Source organism: Pipistrellus hanaki (assembly GCF_964339955.1).
Source record: "Pipistrellus hanaki genome assembly, chromosome: 16".
In the NCBI taxonomy this organism is placed as follows: domain Eukaryota; kingdom Metazoa; phylum Chordata; class Mammalia; order Chiroptera; family Vespertilionidae; genus Pipistrellus; species Pipistrellus hanaki.
Genome location: NC_140518.1, coordinates 26,851,385 through 26,867,326, shown reverse-complemented (window position 1 = coordinate 26,867,326; position 15,942 = coordinate 26,851,385). Strand labels below are relative to the sequence as shown.

The window sequence follows — 15,942 nt, the reverse complement described above, 5'->3', positions numbered from 1 at the left end:
TGAAGTAATTTGTTGCTACATCCCTAATATTAGGACAGTGCTCAGTGGGACATGCACAGGGGAGGGGGAATGAATGAATAGGAAGAATGAATAAAGCCTATCCGTGCATGATGTGCCTTTTTTTCTAGCTGAAATATTACATAATAAAATGTATACAATACCAATCCCCCTTCTTCCTAGGTAGGAGAACCCATGTTAAGAGCTACTGACAAATTGGGTTTGAATCCAGAGTCCATCACCTAACAGTTATGGGATCCTGAATAAGACCTTTTACTTCTCCAAGCCTGCCCCTTCTCCTGTACATGGCAATAATGATAGGAATGCCTACCTGTGGTTGAGAAGAATAAATAAAACAATGCATGCCCAGCATTTGATACAGTGCCAGACCAACAGTATTTGCTCTACTGAACTCAGCTATCACTCAAGTGGGAGGGGGTGTCCAACATGCCAGTGTGTACCTCCGGGGCACTGCAAGCTTCTTTTGACAGCCTCCTCTCTATCTCCGGATCAGCCATATTTCTGAAGTTTGAACCTCCTATCTTGCCTTGAGCTTTATGCCGTTCTCATATGATAACAGACATCCATCAGAGATCCCTAGGAAGTTCTGGAGACAGCATGGCTCCGTGGCTAGGAGTCAGGACTCTGGAACCTGCCTGTGTGGGTACGAACCTCAGTATTGCCAATTGCCACATGGAAATGACACCTCATGGAATTGTTATGAAGATTAAATGAGTTCACATAATAGGAAAACATATAATAGGAAATAGTGCCTGGTACATGGTTAGTGATTATATAAATGTTGGGTAAATATAGCAAGTTGCGAGAGAAGTGACTTTTGTACATCTCTCTGAGCCTAAGAATAGAGCCCATGATTACACACACTGCAGCAAAACACAAGCCAGAGGATGGAGTTGTTGGCAGTGGAACCTACTGCTGGAATATTATAGATTGGTTACTGTGTATTAAGGAGACTGGGTAAAGCCAAGAGGACAGATTGGTATCTAAAAGGCACTGATGGAATTTTCCTCTAGAATGCTGCTAGCAAAGAACTCTACCATCACAGGGCAGGTTCATGCCTCCTTGACACGGGGTCATGGGAAGGACATGGGGAGGTCTGAACAAAGGACTTTTGCCAGGAGATAAGAGGATCCATCTTTTATGCCCATCAAAGGAGGAACTTGCAACATAGCCGCTCTGAGTCTCAGGACCCAGGGCCAGTGGGCAGGCCTGCTGAGTAGAAATATGTCTATATTAAATGACTGACATTGGGTGGAGCAAGAGGCTGCCCTCTGATTGGTGAGTTAGGCACAGTCCCGGGAAGGAGGCCAAGTTAGACTTGGGTTGGCATCAGTCCCACGTGTCGGAGCCATCTATCTTTGGTCTCTCAAGTTAAACCCAAAGCAACATCCATCACCTGCCCATTCTCCCGTTTGGTCTCCCATTTACTCCAGGAAGACTTCTCTTTCCTGCCAAGCTCACTCTGGTGGACTAGAAAAGTTCGGTGCTTTGATACGGGGTGAATGTTTTATCTTGCCTTTTAATGCATGTGTTCCTGGGTCACTGTTCAAACACCCACGTCCTCTGCAGAGTCACATGGCTTAGTCCCTAGAGGACACAGACTCTGTTCGCTTGATTTGGCTGGAAGGCACATCACTCAGCACAATTACTTATTAAAAGGCATTTGATTATAAGCAACCGTGTTGAAAGGAAATTTCTCCAGACCAGATCCTCATCTGTTGATGAGGTTGTATCCAGTTTTGTTTTTCTTTTTCTCAAGCTCCTTTCAGACGCAGGTTGTAAAACAAATACCCTCCATTAAGAGATAATTGACATTGAGAAGACTCTCAGCCCATCCTCCCCACAAGTAGCCTGAATGGTGAAGAGCACAGGCTCTGGAGCCTGCATTTCATCTCCAACCCTTTGCTAGCTGTGCAACACTGGGCAACTTACACAACTCCTCTGAAAAAACTTAACTTCATCGGCAGAATGGAGCTGTTTAATAGAGCTCTTTTGAGAATTAAGTAAAACATCACAGGTAAAGCATTTATCACATTGCTTAACATGTAGTTCATGCTCCCCTATCACCCTTAACAGGTGAATTCTAAAATTTGGAACTCATTTGCTGACTTGCATTATTTTTCCAAGGGGAAATTGACTAGCTTGCCCACCCAAATTACTGGTATAAACTCTGAAAGGAAAAAATGCATTTAATGTAATTTTTAAATTTATTGATTTGAGAGAGAGAGAGAGAAAGGAAGACATCAATTTGTTGTTCCACCCATCCATGCATTCATTGGTTGATTCTTGTATATGCCCAGACCAGGGATTGAACTGCACAACCTTGGTGTGTCGGGATGATGCTCTACCAGCTGAGCTACCTGGCCAGGGTGCATTTAATATAATTTTTAATCACTATAGAGACATTAACATTTTTGCTGAGCCCTGGCTGGTGTGGCTCAGTTGGTTGGGCATCATCCCAATCACCCAAGGGTCGTTGTTTTGTTTGCAGGTTAGGGTACGTGCCAGGGTTTCAGTCTCTATTCCTGGTAGGGAGCATGCAGAAGGCAGTAGATCAATGTTTCACTCTCTCCTTCTGCCTTCCTCCCTCTCTAAAAATCAGTTTAGAATTTTCCCCCCCTGAGTTATAAACCATTCAGTGATTTGCAATCATTTTTTAGACCATATATGCAAAAAAATAAATTCAATAGAATGGTAAATTTATAATTTCTGTTCATCTCTGCAAAGAAATCACTACAACTAAATATATTCTAAGAAAATAATTCAAGCCCTAGCAGGTTTGGCTCAGTGGATAGAGCGTCAACCTTCGGACTCAAGGGTCCCAGGTTCAATTCTGGTAAAGGGCATTTACCTTGGTTGTGGGCACATCCCCAGGAAGGAGTGTGCAGGAGGCAGCTGATCAATGTTTCTCTCTCATCGATGTTTCTAACTCTCTCCCTCTCCCTTCTTCTCTGTAAAAAATCAATAAAATATATTTAAAAAAGAAAATAATTTAAAAGAAGAAATATACATATACCTATACATATTCTATTTATAGCAACATTGCACAATAGTTAAAAATGAAAAAAACATACAATTAAAGGGCAATAGCTAAATTAATATGACACAAAATAATTGGAACTTTTGCAGTCATTGAAACTAATGACTATTAAAGATAAGGAAAATTACTTACAAAATGAGTGAAACAAATAGAAATATAAAGCCATATATACAATTACAACTCTATAAAAACTAAGTATGTGTTCATCTATGTAACTTTTACCTTATATACTTTGCAATTTTGAACTTTTATAAGCATGCACATGTGCTAATTGGGTAGTAATTAAAAACTAATAGCATGTACATAAATATTAGACGAGAGTACAAAGATAGGAAAAATGTGTCAAAGATTATTAATTAATTTTTAGTACAAGCACTAGCCATACTGAACATCTGTCGTTGTTGGTGACACTTAGTTTGACTAAAACTCCCTCCTAGAGGGAGTTTAGTAGAACACCAGCATCCTCAGGTGGTCCAATGCCTGCTCCACAATAGATGTCACCTCTCTTGACCCCACCTCTTGTTGGTCTTGTGTTCCCAGAGCATTCTGGGTCTACCCTTATCATAGCACTTATCTCTGTTCATTGTAGTTATCTATTTACTGGTTAGTTCCAGCCAGGGAGCCCTTGGAGGGCAGGGACCTGACCTTCCCTGGCACCTCACCTGTGCTTCCATCACTCTAAGTATTAACTTACTCAGTTTAACATCTGTGTGACTGGATTTTCTAAATCTATTTTCTGTGTATAAGGATAAAAAATTTAGATGTACAATTCTATGAATAACACCTGGGTGCCTTTTTCATAATTTGGATCTTACCACAAATATCATAGATAGAAAAAGATAGTAACACAGAAAGGGGTCTATTTGGAAAACTCACCAGTTCTTTTTAATTCATTTCATTTCACTAAATTCATACCCCCTGACCTGGAATTTTTTACATTTAATGGCCGAGGGCTGGGCTCTGGCGGTTCTTGAACTTGAGGGCACATACTTAAAAGTCATTGTAATATAGTGATGTACTAAGCTGATGATAAAAATGTTCTCAGGTAAATCTGATACTACCTTTTACTGGATTCTGACATGAGTGAGCAGTTGCAAATTCCAAAGATCTAAGAAAAAGTACAAGAGAAAAAACTCATTTTGAGAAAATTCTACATACCGGTAAGCTTTGTCCTACAAATTGAGAAGTTACCACTATTAACTTGTCAATGAAACCCATGTTCCTCAGGAGCCTCAGCTGGAGAGCCAGAGTGTTAGCATACAATGCCTCCTGTATAAAAAAGTCCCCTGCAGTAGTCCCATACTATTCCTGCCAGGACTTTCAACAGCCAGGACCAATAAGAACAACCTGTTTAAAATTTTTAAAAAGCCAAATAAGCCTCCAGAATGTTTACCACCACGTAAAGCACTCCTTTCGAAGCTGGTCTGAAGAATAAGCACACCTGGAGCACAGCTATCTCCGAGGTTCCCTCATATTTGATGCGGGCGCTGAGATTGACGGAGACTGTCACTGGGCATCCCACAGGTTGTAAAAAGAAAGGAGGCAGTAGAACACCAGCATCCTCAGGTGGTCCAGCATCCTAGGCTGGAGGCAGGAGCAAGAAAAGGCAGAAAAGTGCCTCCAGAAATGCATCTTCAAGCAATCTCCCAATATGCAAACCCGAGGGCATAGATATCTGCACATTTAAAGGAGTCAAAGTGCTTGTATTAATGGTTTCATCAACCACTTCAGGGGCCATGTATCTGCAACAGCAAAAGGAACATGATCATGCTGTTAAAGTAAAAAACAACAACCATTGAGCCGAAACCAAACAGGTTTGGCTCAGTGGATAGAGCATTGGTCTGCGGACTGAAAGGTCTCAGGTTTGATTCCGATCGAGGGCATGTACATTGGTTGCGGGCACATCCCCCGTAGAGGGTATGCAGAAGGCAGCTGGTTGATGTTTCTAGCTCTCTATCCCTCTCCCTTCCACTCTGTAAAAAAAATCAATAAAATATATTAAAAAACACACAACAAAAACCATTGAAATCTGTTAAGAATTTTTGTGAGTTTATTTGAGCCAAATTGTCGACATATGCCAGGAAGCTGAACCTCAACGAATTGTGATAATGCTCCAGAGAATGTTACATTTGTATTTATACATTGCAACCAAAGGAGGACATAGGTGGTTTATATGAAATTCATTGGTGATAGGTTAAGAAGGTGGGGGTGGGGGGTGGAAAGGGGTTCCCTGGGATTGGATAAAAAGTAAAATGATGGACACATACTTAGGTGCATGCAGGAACAATTAACATGATAATGAAAGAATTTGTGGTGTATGTCTTGGTGCCCACCACATTTGGTTGTGCCCCAGGGGCTCCAGAAAAAGGGAAGTTACAAGTTACCAGACATTTCAAGGGTATGTTATCATAGATGCAAAAAGACAGATAGGCTCAGTTAATATAAAAATTGACTTTGTCAGTGAAGATACTGGTTTAGGATATAACTGCCCACCATAACTGCGTTTAGTTCAAGTTTAATTTCAGACCACCCTTTGTGGTTACTTTAGGTCTCTGAGTTTGCAAGACCACCATACAGGCCTCCCCTGAGCCTGTCAGGTCAGCATGTGGCCCCTTTCGTCCACAATGCACAGGAAAAAGATGATTTCTCTCCTTAAATCAAAGTACTGACTCGGGAGCCCTCAGAATGTGGGTACCACCCCCAAAAAAGCCCCTTGGGGACGAGGAACTGATCAACACTTTTATTGCAAACTCCCATGTTTTGGATTCGAATCTAAATTCTTCAGCATAGCTTTGGGAAGTAGCATAGGCTACTCTTACTTGTACCTCCACTTTTTAACCATCAAGATTTATTTTTAGTATGTTTTGATATCTTGGCAGAGGTATTTGTACGGGTCACAGGGCACTAACAATATATAATACCTAGCTGCGACTGGGGTGTTGGACTTCATTAAATGTAGCCACAGTGATGGGCTGAGCTTAAATTTTATTCTGTAGATAATGTGAAAATTATTCTAGATAGTCATCGAAGTCCCTCTCAGCTAATTAATACGACTTGATACAAACTAGGGCGTCACCTCAGGCCTTGACTTACAATTTGGGGCTTGGGCCATTCATTCATTCAGGTCAAAGGGGAGGGAAAAAGCACAACAATTTAGTGAAATTCACTGAGTTCAAGAGATAAACAGATCTCTTACTTCCTTCTGCACAACAAGGAAGGACACCATGGACTACTCAGTACAGTATAGGGCGAAGGCAGAGGCCAGGGCCTTCCTACCGTTTGGTCCCCGCCCTCTGATTTGGGGCAATGTCAGTTGGTGTCGATGACAGCACCATGACGGATGGCCAGGCCCAGGTCTGCAATGGCGCACATGCCATTTTTCTTCACTAGATGTTCTTCGACTTTAAGTCTCGATAAGCAATTCCAGGCTTCCCTGGCAAGAGAAAAAAGAAAAAAAAAAAATAGGGACCTTTCAAGAAAGGTAGTAAAAATGTTACAAGCAAGAGTCTACAGCCAGACTGAATGCTAGGAAGGTCATGTATGTGAGTTCGAGTCCTGGCTTTGTCTCCCACTAACCCAGGAACCCTGGAAAACTTAACCCAACTGTAAAGACTAACACCAGTACTGACTGACTTCATGGAAATGTTGTGAGGAGTTCATGAATTAAATCCAGGTGAGTGATGAGCTCAGAAGGGTATGTGTATTAGTTAATATTACTATGACTGCTACCACTATTCACCTTCCCTGAAATAATACGCTCCAGTATTGACGTGCTGAGGAATTCAAAGAAAAACTGCTGTTTTGGCTAGGTTCTTAGAATCAAACAAAATTACCAACCAATTAATAAGGACTGCTGATACCTGACAGAGGCTAGGAACAGGACCAAACTTTTAATGGCTGGTTTTCTGTCACGGCCAGCAGGTGCATCAGGGAACACACCCTGCCACCGTGACAAGATCCAGGATTTCCTAAAGAGCTCACGGTGCAGTCAGCAAGCAGGGATGGTCAAGGTCTTTCGCCTCCAGAAAAACCTTCCTAGATCAGGGAAGGCCAGGGTCTAATCCACCAAGCAGTCTTTAGGCCAGCTGCCCCCCGCCCCCCCAACAATGAACGTGTGAAATTACTAAACTGATGCTCCTGTCACAAGAGCCTGCGAATCGAATCGTCTTAGTATTTGGGTATTGGGTTCAATGGTGGGTGTTGGGGTTCTGCGGGGGTTGTTGGGTGTCAGGGCCCAGCATTGGGAGCTGGGCTCAGGGCCTAGGTCTGGAGGGCGGGCAATTCCAGCACAACAGTGGGAAGATGGGACAGAGGGGCCAATCTCTTCCTCCAAAGTACAGACTGTTTCAGGGACCAGCAGTGCCCAGCTCAATCTGACTTCTTGACATGGTCATACATTTGATGCCTTCTGGGACCAAAAAAATCCCAAAACTACAACAAAAACTTAGTCCTTAAGTTTCATCATACTTAGGAGAGTGATAGGGAGCCAAGGGCCAGGGGAGTAGGAGGGGACAGAGCAAGTAAAGACCACCAGCCTCCTCTCCTAACCTGGGTCTTGTGCCAACCCCCTTCCCCGCCTTTTTCTGGGAACTCGGGTTTCCCTCAGGCCAGAGTCTGAAGAACCCGCAGAGGTGGGGAGCCTCAGAGGGCAGGTGCGGCCGCATCCTTCCTGCCCCACACACGTCCTGGAACCCCTCCCACCGTTTGGTCCAGCCATCGGACCCAGCTAGGCCCAGGGAGCCGCCGTGACCTCGCACCCCGCACCTCAGACGGCAGGGCGGCAGGCCCCAGCTTAGCCGTCCAGGGTTCTCTCCGAGGGGGGAGAGCGCTCGTGGACTCGGCACGCCCTCTGCCCTCTCTCTCCTCCGGGAACCCTCCAGGGCTGGGGCGAGCAGCGGACCCTGCCCTGGTCCCCGCTCCAACCGCAGGAGCCCGGCGAGGAGGCCTAGGGGTCCCGAGACATCGGGGCTCCTGGAGGCAGGGCGCGGACGGTGCCAGCCAGATGGATGAGGAGGAAAATGGGGTGCTGGGGGGTCAGGAGGGAGAGGAGCGAGACTGGGCGGCTTCGAGGCAGAGCGGAATGGAGGACCCCAAGATCGGGCGGCGTGGAGGTGTGGGGACGGGGGGGGGGGGAGGGGGCCGGGAACGGCCCCCGTGCCCACATCGTGGAGGACTGGGGGAACCCTGAGCAGAATGTTGGGGCTCAGCGGCGGGTGTTGGGGTTCAGCGGCGGGTGTTGGGGTTCAGCAGCGGGTATTGGGCTCAGCGGCTGGTGTTGGGGTTCGGCGGTTGGTGCTGGGGTTCAGCAGCGGGTATTGGGGTTCAGCGGCTGGTGTTGGGGTTCAGCAGAAGGTATTGGGCTCAGCGGCAGGTGTTGGGGTTCAGCGGCTGGTGTTGGGGTTCAGCAGAAGGTATTGGGCTCAGCGGCAGGTGTTGGGGTTCAGCGGCTGGTGTTGGGGCTCAGCGGCTGGTGTTGGGGTTCAGCGGCGGGTGTTGGGTTCAGCGGGGGTTGTTGGGTGTCAGAGGGGGTGCAAGGATCAGCAGGCACAGGTGGGGATTTGCGGGCTTGAGGTCCGGAGGAAGGGACCCTGGGGGAAGTGGGGAGGCAGAGGCACCGGAGCGGGGTCCTCGGAGCGGGCGGAGGCAGCACGCACCTGCGGGCGGGGCGAGCGCGTGGCACCGCTCGGCCGGTGGTAGTCCTCCGGCACCGCTTACAGCTCGTCCACCGGGGGCCCAGCGCCGGCGCCGGAGGCTGGAGCCCGGGCGGCGGCTGCCTCCTCCTCCTCCTCCCGCTGCGGCTTCCGGAGTCGGCGGAGGGCGGTAGGGGATGCCGGGCGGCGGGACAGGCGGACAGCCGTCGCTCCCTTTATGGGATCCCCTGGCGGACTGGGTTGGGGGGCGGGAACGGCCACCCGGCGGCCTCGCCCCCAGAGCCGCAGGCCCCGCCTCCGGGGGGGTGGCGCTGCTCGGAGCCCCGCCCACTGCGCCCGGAAACCCGCCCACGGCCCCCGGAGCCCGGCCGGGATCTGAGCGCTCAATGGGCAAGGTGACCAGACGTCCCGCTCTTGGCGGGACAGCCCCGATTTTTAATAATGTGTCTCGCGTCCCGCGTCGTTTTAAAAAAGTCCCGATTTTTGGAAAATCGGGACTTTTTTAAGACCACGCGGGACACATTGTGAAAAATCGGGGCTGCGGGACGTCTGGTCACCTTATCAATGGGGGAAAGCCTAGCCGCAAGGCAGAGGGGTGGGAAGCTGGGCACCCCTGGGCGGGTCAGGAGTTTTGTGAAGGGGCTGGTGTGAGAGATTTGAAACTTTGCGGGTGGCCCGCTGGCGTGGCTCAGAGGTTGAGCGTGGACCAAAAACCAGGAGTCCTACACGGTTCAACGTCGGGGTTGTGGATTCGATCAATTTTGTCAATTGACTCGATAATGTTCTTTATAGCATTTCTTTTTCTTCCTCCAGTATAGGAACACATGTAGGTTCAAGTATCTCATTTATTTGTCACATCTCTTTAGTCTCCTTTCATCTGGAGTATTTTGCAGCCTTTCTTTGTCATTTATGACACTCTGGAAGGTACAATCATTTTTTTGTGTGTTTAATAGAAAGTTCTTCATTTTGGGGGTTTTCTGATGTTTCTTCATGGTTAGATTATGCACACCAGCTTGAATACTATTTAAGAGAGATAGGGAGAGGGAGAGAATCACTGATTGGCTGCCTCCTGCATGTGCCCTACTGGGGGGGGTTGAGCCCGCAACCTGGGCATGTGCCCGAACTGGGAATCAAACTGTGACCTTCTGACCCAATTAAGTCAGGTTTGGTGATTTTGTAGAAGGAACCACAGGACTCAGTACATAGTTGTATTTATGGCTAAGAGTTGTTAGAGGGAAAGGATACAGAGCAAAACAGGCCTGGGGCAAAGTCCAGAGGAAACCAGGCCCGGGCTTCACAGTCCTCTCCACTCCTCCATGTGTAATCCCTCCAATGAGGTGTGACAGCATAAGTTAAGTGTTTTCTAGTGAAGCTCATTAGAGACTCAGTGCCAACGTTTTCATTGGGGTTGGTCATATGTAAAATCCTCTGCCCAGCATGTACCAAAATTCTAGGCTCCCAGGAGTAAAGGCAGTGTAGACCCCATTGTAGCCATGGTTTAGGCACCGTGTGCCACCCTGGTCACTTAGAGAAAGTTTCAGATCAGTGTAGGGGCCTGTTTACCAGTCAAGTCCCCAGACACCACCATCTCAGGGCCACCCCTTGCCAGCAGTGGGCTTTCTAAGGAGAGCAGCCTCAGGCCTCTGCTAACTCTCTTCTGCCCAGTCTCAGAGCTCAGCTTACATGTCACTGCATCTCTGTGCAGTCTCTTTCCCCTTAGGCAGGATCCATTTCTTCACTCATTGAATGGCTATTTGCTCTAGGCACTGGGTATACAGATGGCACAGGACTCTGAATGGCGGCATTGCATTGTCCTGGTGTTATATGTAGGCTACCAGGTGGGAAGCACTTCACAGACTGTTATTTTTATCTTTCACTCAGCACAGAGTCTGGCATGCTTCATCCGCTTTGCATAATAGTGTATAGTTTACAAAGATTTACAGAGAATTCTACGAAGGACCTTGAGTCAAATAACAACTCTCAGAAGATTAACTTCCTCAGAGTCACAGCTAGTGAAGGGCAGAACTGTGCCTCTAGATTCCATATATTTTTTCTAGCACGTTAGTTGGTTTTTGAGTGAGTTCTTCAAAGTCCTAGAATGTGTACAGGACTTCAGATGGCACGCAGGTCAGGAAGGAGGCCCAGCTCCCACCTGCATCACATAGAGCAGCTTCACTCTTATCTGGTACCTAAGGGCATTCTGCGTAACGCTTTCTTTGAGGAGGAAAGGATTCTGCTGGAATAAAATGTTTGAAAAACACAGCATTGTGTTATTGCCTCTGTTGAATGAATCCTTTGGTAAACGAGAAGGTTCTAATTCAAGTCAGCTTTAAAATCCGTGCCTCTAATGGGAGTGGTGGACTAGGACATATTAATCATTGATCATTTCAGTGGTAGTAAATTGTTTTATAAAACCATGGGGTCTATCTCATGTGGATATAATATATTCTGCAAGATGCCTAGTAAGTTCTGCCTCGTTTGCTTCAGTGATCATAAGAGCATTTATGGTGTTTTATTGTGATAAAAATCACACAAGGAATTCATTAGGAACAGCCAAATCCCATTTTTTAAATGTTAATCAACCATAATATCTAATGGAAAGAAGCCAGGCATAGCAACTTCAGAATATCTCAGGGAAACAATGTTAGCATCGTTAAATGCATTCTCATAATGATCCAAACAGTTCTGTTATCCCAGCACAGCTCAGTGAATATAAATCTAAAGCATTGTGCCATTAAGAGACTGGGAAGTTAAGTGGTTATTACATCTGTAGTCTTGGATGTAGTAGAAAGTTGGAGAACTTCTTATCTATTAAATTAAGGATGAGTGAGCTTTCCTTGTTGACTTTTGATATCTGGGCCCTTAAATGGAATGACAGAAGTGTATTTGGAGATAAAGGGAACTTTCTAAAGTAAAGAAGTTTGGTTTTAATTAATTGTTCAATTATATCTTTGAATAAAGGTTACCATAGAGGTTAGAGCTCAGCCACATTCTAACCAGGTAGGGCCATCGGTCTGAGGGAAGTTGTGCTAATGCAGTGAGAGATTACAATGGGGACTTTGCACATAGAGAAATTGCAAAGGCCTAGAATGTGCTGCAGAGCTGAAAAGCAGAAGCGAGAAAATAAAATTACATGCAATTGGAATATATTGTATGACTTTGCCTAGGCTTCAGTTATGAAAAATCAGACGCTTCATCATGTTTAAAGTATCAATTCCCTGTGACAGATTTTCGTATTCTTTACTGTGGTCATTAAGTGAGAGCATTAACAGGTATTTCTATTGACTTAGTTTATTCATCGATTTGGCAAGCATTTGAATCTCCCAGGCACCATGCTAGATGCAGCTTTAAAAACATCAAGAAAATGTTTTATTCTCTTCCCTCTCAAATTTGAAAATCAAATTAAAAAAAATATATATTTTATTGACTTTTCACAGAGAGGAAGAGAGAGGGATAGAAAGCTAGAAACATCGATGAGAGAGAAACATTGATCAGCTGCCTCCTGCACACACACACACACCCCTCGCTGGGGATGTGCCTGCAACCAAGATACATGCCCTTGACTGGAATTGAACCTGGGACCCTTAAGTCCACTGAGCCAAATCGGTTTTGGCGAAAATAAAATTTTATTTTGGGAATATTTTGCTACATTAATGTGTACTACAGTCAAAATAAGGTTTTTTTTGTTTGTTTGTTTCAGCTAAAAGATAAAGTGAAAATTAACATTTTAGAAAGCTGAGCTCCCAGTTGTTGGAATTTAAAGTTTTTAATTATTTTCTGCAGGTTCCCCTTCCTTCCTGTACAGTGTTTTCAAAGTTCCCAGTCTTTAAGCAGAAGAATATTTCTCTTGCTCATATGATGGATTTTTCTCCAAGAAGTGAATATTTTGCTTTTGGGAATGAAAGGGCAGGGCCTACTGTAGAGGTAGGTATTATTTATGTGTAAAAGTCAGAAATGTCTATAGTCTTCCTTTGAAAGTATGAAGAGATGCTAATAAATCTGTAATTTTTAACCAGTTACAATAAGTTATTAATGAATACATAGTAGAGTGTAGAGCTTGACAGCTCATCTCTATTATCTAACAAACTGTGCATTTTTCTACCATAAAACCATAAAATGGCACTAGCAGATTTTTATATTTTGTTTTTGAGTAAGCTGTATTTTGAGAATGCCAAATCGAGGAAAAGTAGCCACTTTAATAACATTGCCATTGTCTTGTGCCTTATGCGGATTTGGCAATTTGGTATTTACTCCACTAGATTAAAAAAACCAAAAAACAAAAGCTTTCTTTTCCTGCAGCTGTAAGCTATAAATAAGGACGTTGACCACAAAGATGTCCAACAGTTGTGCTCTGTCCAGGGTCTTTTCTGCACTCAGTACACTTGGCTATGGAGCAGGAACACGTGCAATCTCATTGCATTGTTGCCGGGAGGTTTCGGTGACTGGTGGCTCTTCAGGGAGAACCATGGAGCCGGAGACCGGCAACCGGTGACTTCAATCGCAGCCCCGCCGCCTTGCTCCCTCGCGTTGGGAGTGGGTGCTGCGCAGAAGCCTGTGTGTATGTTTATATGCGTCGGGGAAGGTCTGTTTTCGAAATAAAATGAAATCTGGAGTGAAGAAAAGGAGGCATGTCAATTGATTTTGAGGATATCTCTGCGAAAAGAGAATAGAGCAAACAGTACTATGGCTTCAAGTTCAACTTACTCTGAAAGGAAAATGGGTTATACCAGAAAAGTGGATGTAGCCCATCATTCTCATTTCAGATCATTTTTGGTAACTCTCTCAGTTTGGATGTTATAAAAGAATACAGAGTCTTGTTGCACGTAGAAATTCTCTTCCAAAGCTTTGGTCTATCATAACAGAAATTTTCTTTTAAGTAAACCAGAGCGTTGCTTTCTAGTGATAGTTTCTAACAAGTAGGATGGACTGACAACATTTCTATGGGGTATGGCTGGTCAGGTATTTCTTAGAACCTAATTTGATGTTTTGGGACAAACTTAAAGCTTTTATCTAAAATCTGAGGTATTAGCATTAGACTCCTCCAAAATGTCAGATTGAGAAGTCTTAGTCTAGCTGCCTGATGAGAATGACTGTGATTATTCACCACCCTCTTTCCCTCCTTAAAATATCCCTAAGTGTCCTTCTGTGATCTGGTTGGCAATACTCTGAGTCATCACAAAGTTGTTTAAATGATTTGTCCTTTACTCTTTCAGGTTGCATTGTTACTCGAACTTCTAAAGAGATCATTTGAAGTAAGAAAATCCTTTAAATTGCTTCTTTAGGTTTTAAGGTTACATCCATTGCTGTCAGTGGCAGAAGGACCACATTAGCTGATCTTTGTTTCTTTGCCCCTGTGTTGCTATATATTCATTTAGGGGAGTGGGATGGAAGGTAGATCAGGAAGAGCCTGGTTGGGCTTGAATCTTCCTTGGGAATTTTTTTTTTTCATGTCACCAATTTTTAATGGTTTTTCCTTTACATGCAATGCTGCCAGCATTGGACGCAATCCTGGGCCACAAATCTGCACACTCCTTTGCAACGGGTCCTGTGATGGCAGAACCTTCCATTTCCCCTTTATTATTTACTATGACCCCCGCATTATCCTCAAAATAAAGAAACACGTCATCTTTTCTCCGGTATGACTTCTGTTGTCTAATTACCACCGCTGGATCACCATGTCACCCACACCGGCAGCAGGAAGCCTGTTCAGTCATCCCTTGATCCCCTTTACAGAAATAATGTACAGATTTTTGGCTCCTGTGTTGTCGGCACATTTGATCACGGCTCCCACTGGAAGACCCAGGGAAATCCAGAATTTCGCCCCGGAGGACCCACCACGTCCTCTCTTTGACATCTTGGATGCCGGAAAGGGATGGAAAGCAGGAATTTTTTTTTTAAAGTATATTTTTATTGATTTCATAGAAACATCAATGATGAGACTCATTGATCATCTGCCTTCTGCATGCCCCACACTGGGGATTGAGCCTAAAACCCAGGTATGTGCTTTGACTGGGAATCGAACCGTGATCTTGGTTCATAGGTTGATGCTCAACCCCTGAGCCACACTGGCAGAGCGTCCTTGGGAATGTTTTATCCCAAATCACAACAATCTGGTTCTTCTGAGGTCAGCTCTCTAATGTTGTAATTACTGAACATTTAATCCACAAAAGAGAATAGACTGAACAGTGAGAGATAACTATCTTCAGATAAAATGAAAGCTTCCCTGAGCTCCAAATCCTCTTATTTTATGCTGTATTAGAGGACCAGTGCACGGATTTGTGCACTGGTGGGGTCCCTAGGCCAGGTCTGAGCAGGTCAGGCCAAGGGACCCCATCGATGCAGGAATCTGTGCACTGGGTCTCTAGTATACATATAAGGTCTTTTGTTAATCTCTTTCCCCCTCTGAGATTCATCAGTCTGTTCCATGTTTCCATGCCTGTGGGTTGAGCATCTGTTCCCTGGTGGTCAGTGTATGTCATAGCTATCAGTTGAATGGTTGCTTAGGCTTTTATATATATAGATGTTTTTTGAGAGATTATTAAGTGCTTGCCCTGTAGCTAGTTAATAGTGGATTGTCACAGACCTAGTTAATGTCTGGTCATTAGTTTTGCTGCCCAGAATTTAAGGCAGTAGGACATGCTGCTTCGCCCATGGCTTGCCCTTTGAAATGAGACATGGTGGTAGCTCTGAGGCTGAGTGTTGCAGTGGGCCTATTCATTGTAATGGGCTGATTTGATCTTTGAGATGAATGCATGTTGAGGAGAGACTGGAAGTGCATATAGATTTAAATAGAGCAAATAATTTTTGAAAGGAAAATAATATTGAGCAAAACATTAGCCGGGAGACAGGGGAGAGGGAAGCACTCCAGCTTTCTTGCCCCTGAAAATTACATTGTTATTACATGTTGTTTCTTTGTTTTTTTTCATGTTTGTTGATGACCAGCAGTTACAAATCAGGTGTGTGATTTCTTCTGTTCTTTCCTCAGATTCAGTTGACTCACAAGAGAAGCCCATCCTGATAGATCTGAGAAAGTTTCCAGAATGTGTGAAAATGTATGAATAACAATTTTTTGAGCCAGCTGTCCATATTTAAGTTAATAGAAATGTATAATAAATACATGACAACCTTTGTTTGTAAATAAATGTATGTGGGATAGCAGGGGTGGGCTAGAAGGGGTCAAGGAAGGAAGAAAAGGGGATATATGTAATACTTTCAACAATAAAGATTTTAAAA

General features: G+C 44.7%; 1 pseudogene across 1 annotated transcript; it reads right to left on the bottom strand.

Annotated features, from left to right (window-relative positions):
* Window positions 1-14,159: 14,159 nt before the first annotated feature.
* LOC311610748 (large ribosomal subunit protein uL14-like) lies at window positions 14,160-14,570 on the bottom strand (annotated as a pseudogene). Its single transcript has one exon. The product of its transcript is annotated as a large ribosomal subunit protein uL14-like (transcript).
* Window positions 14,571-15,942: the final 1,372 nt, after the last annotated feature.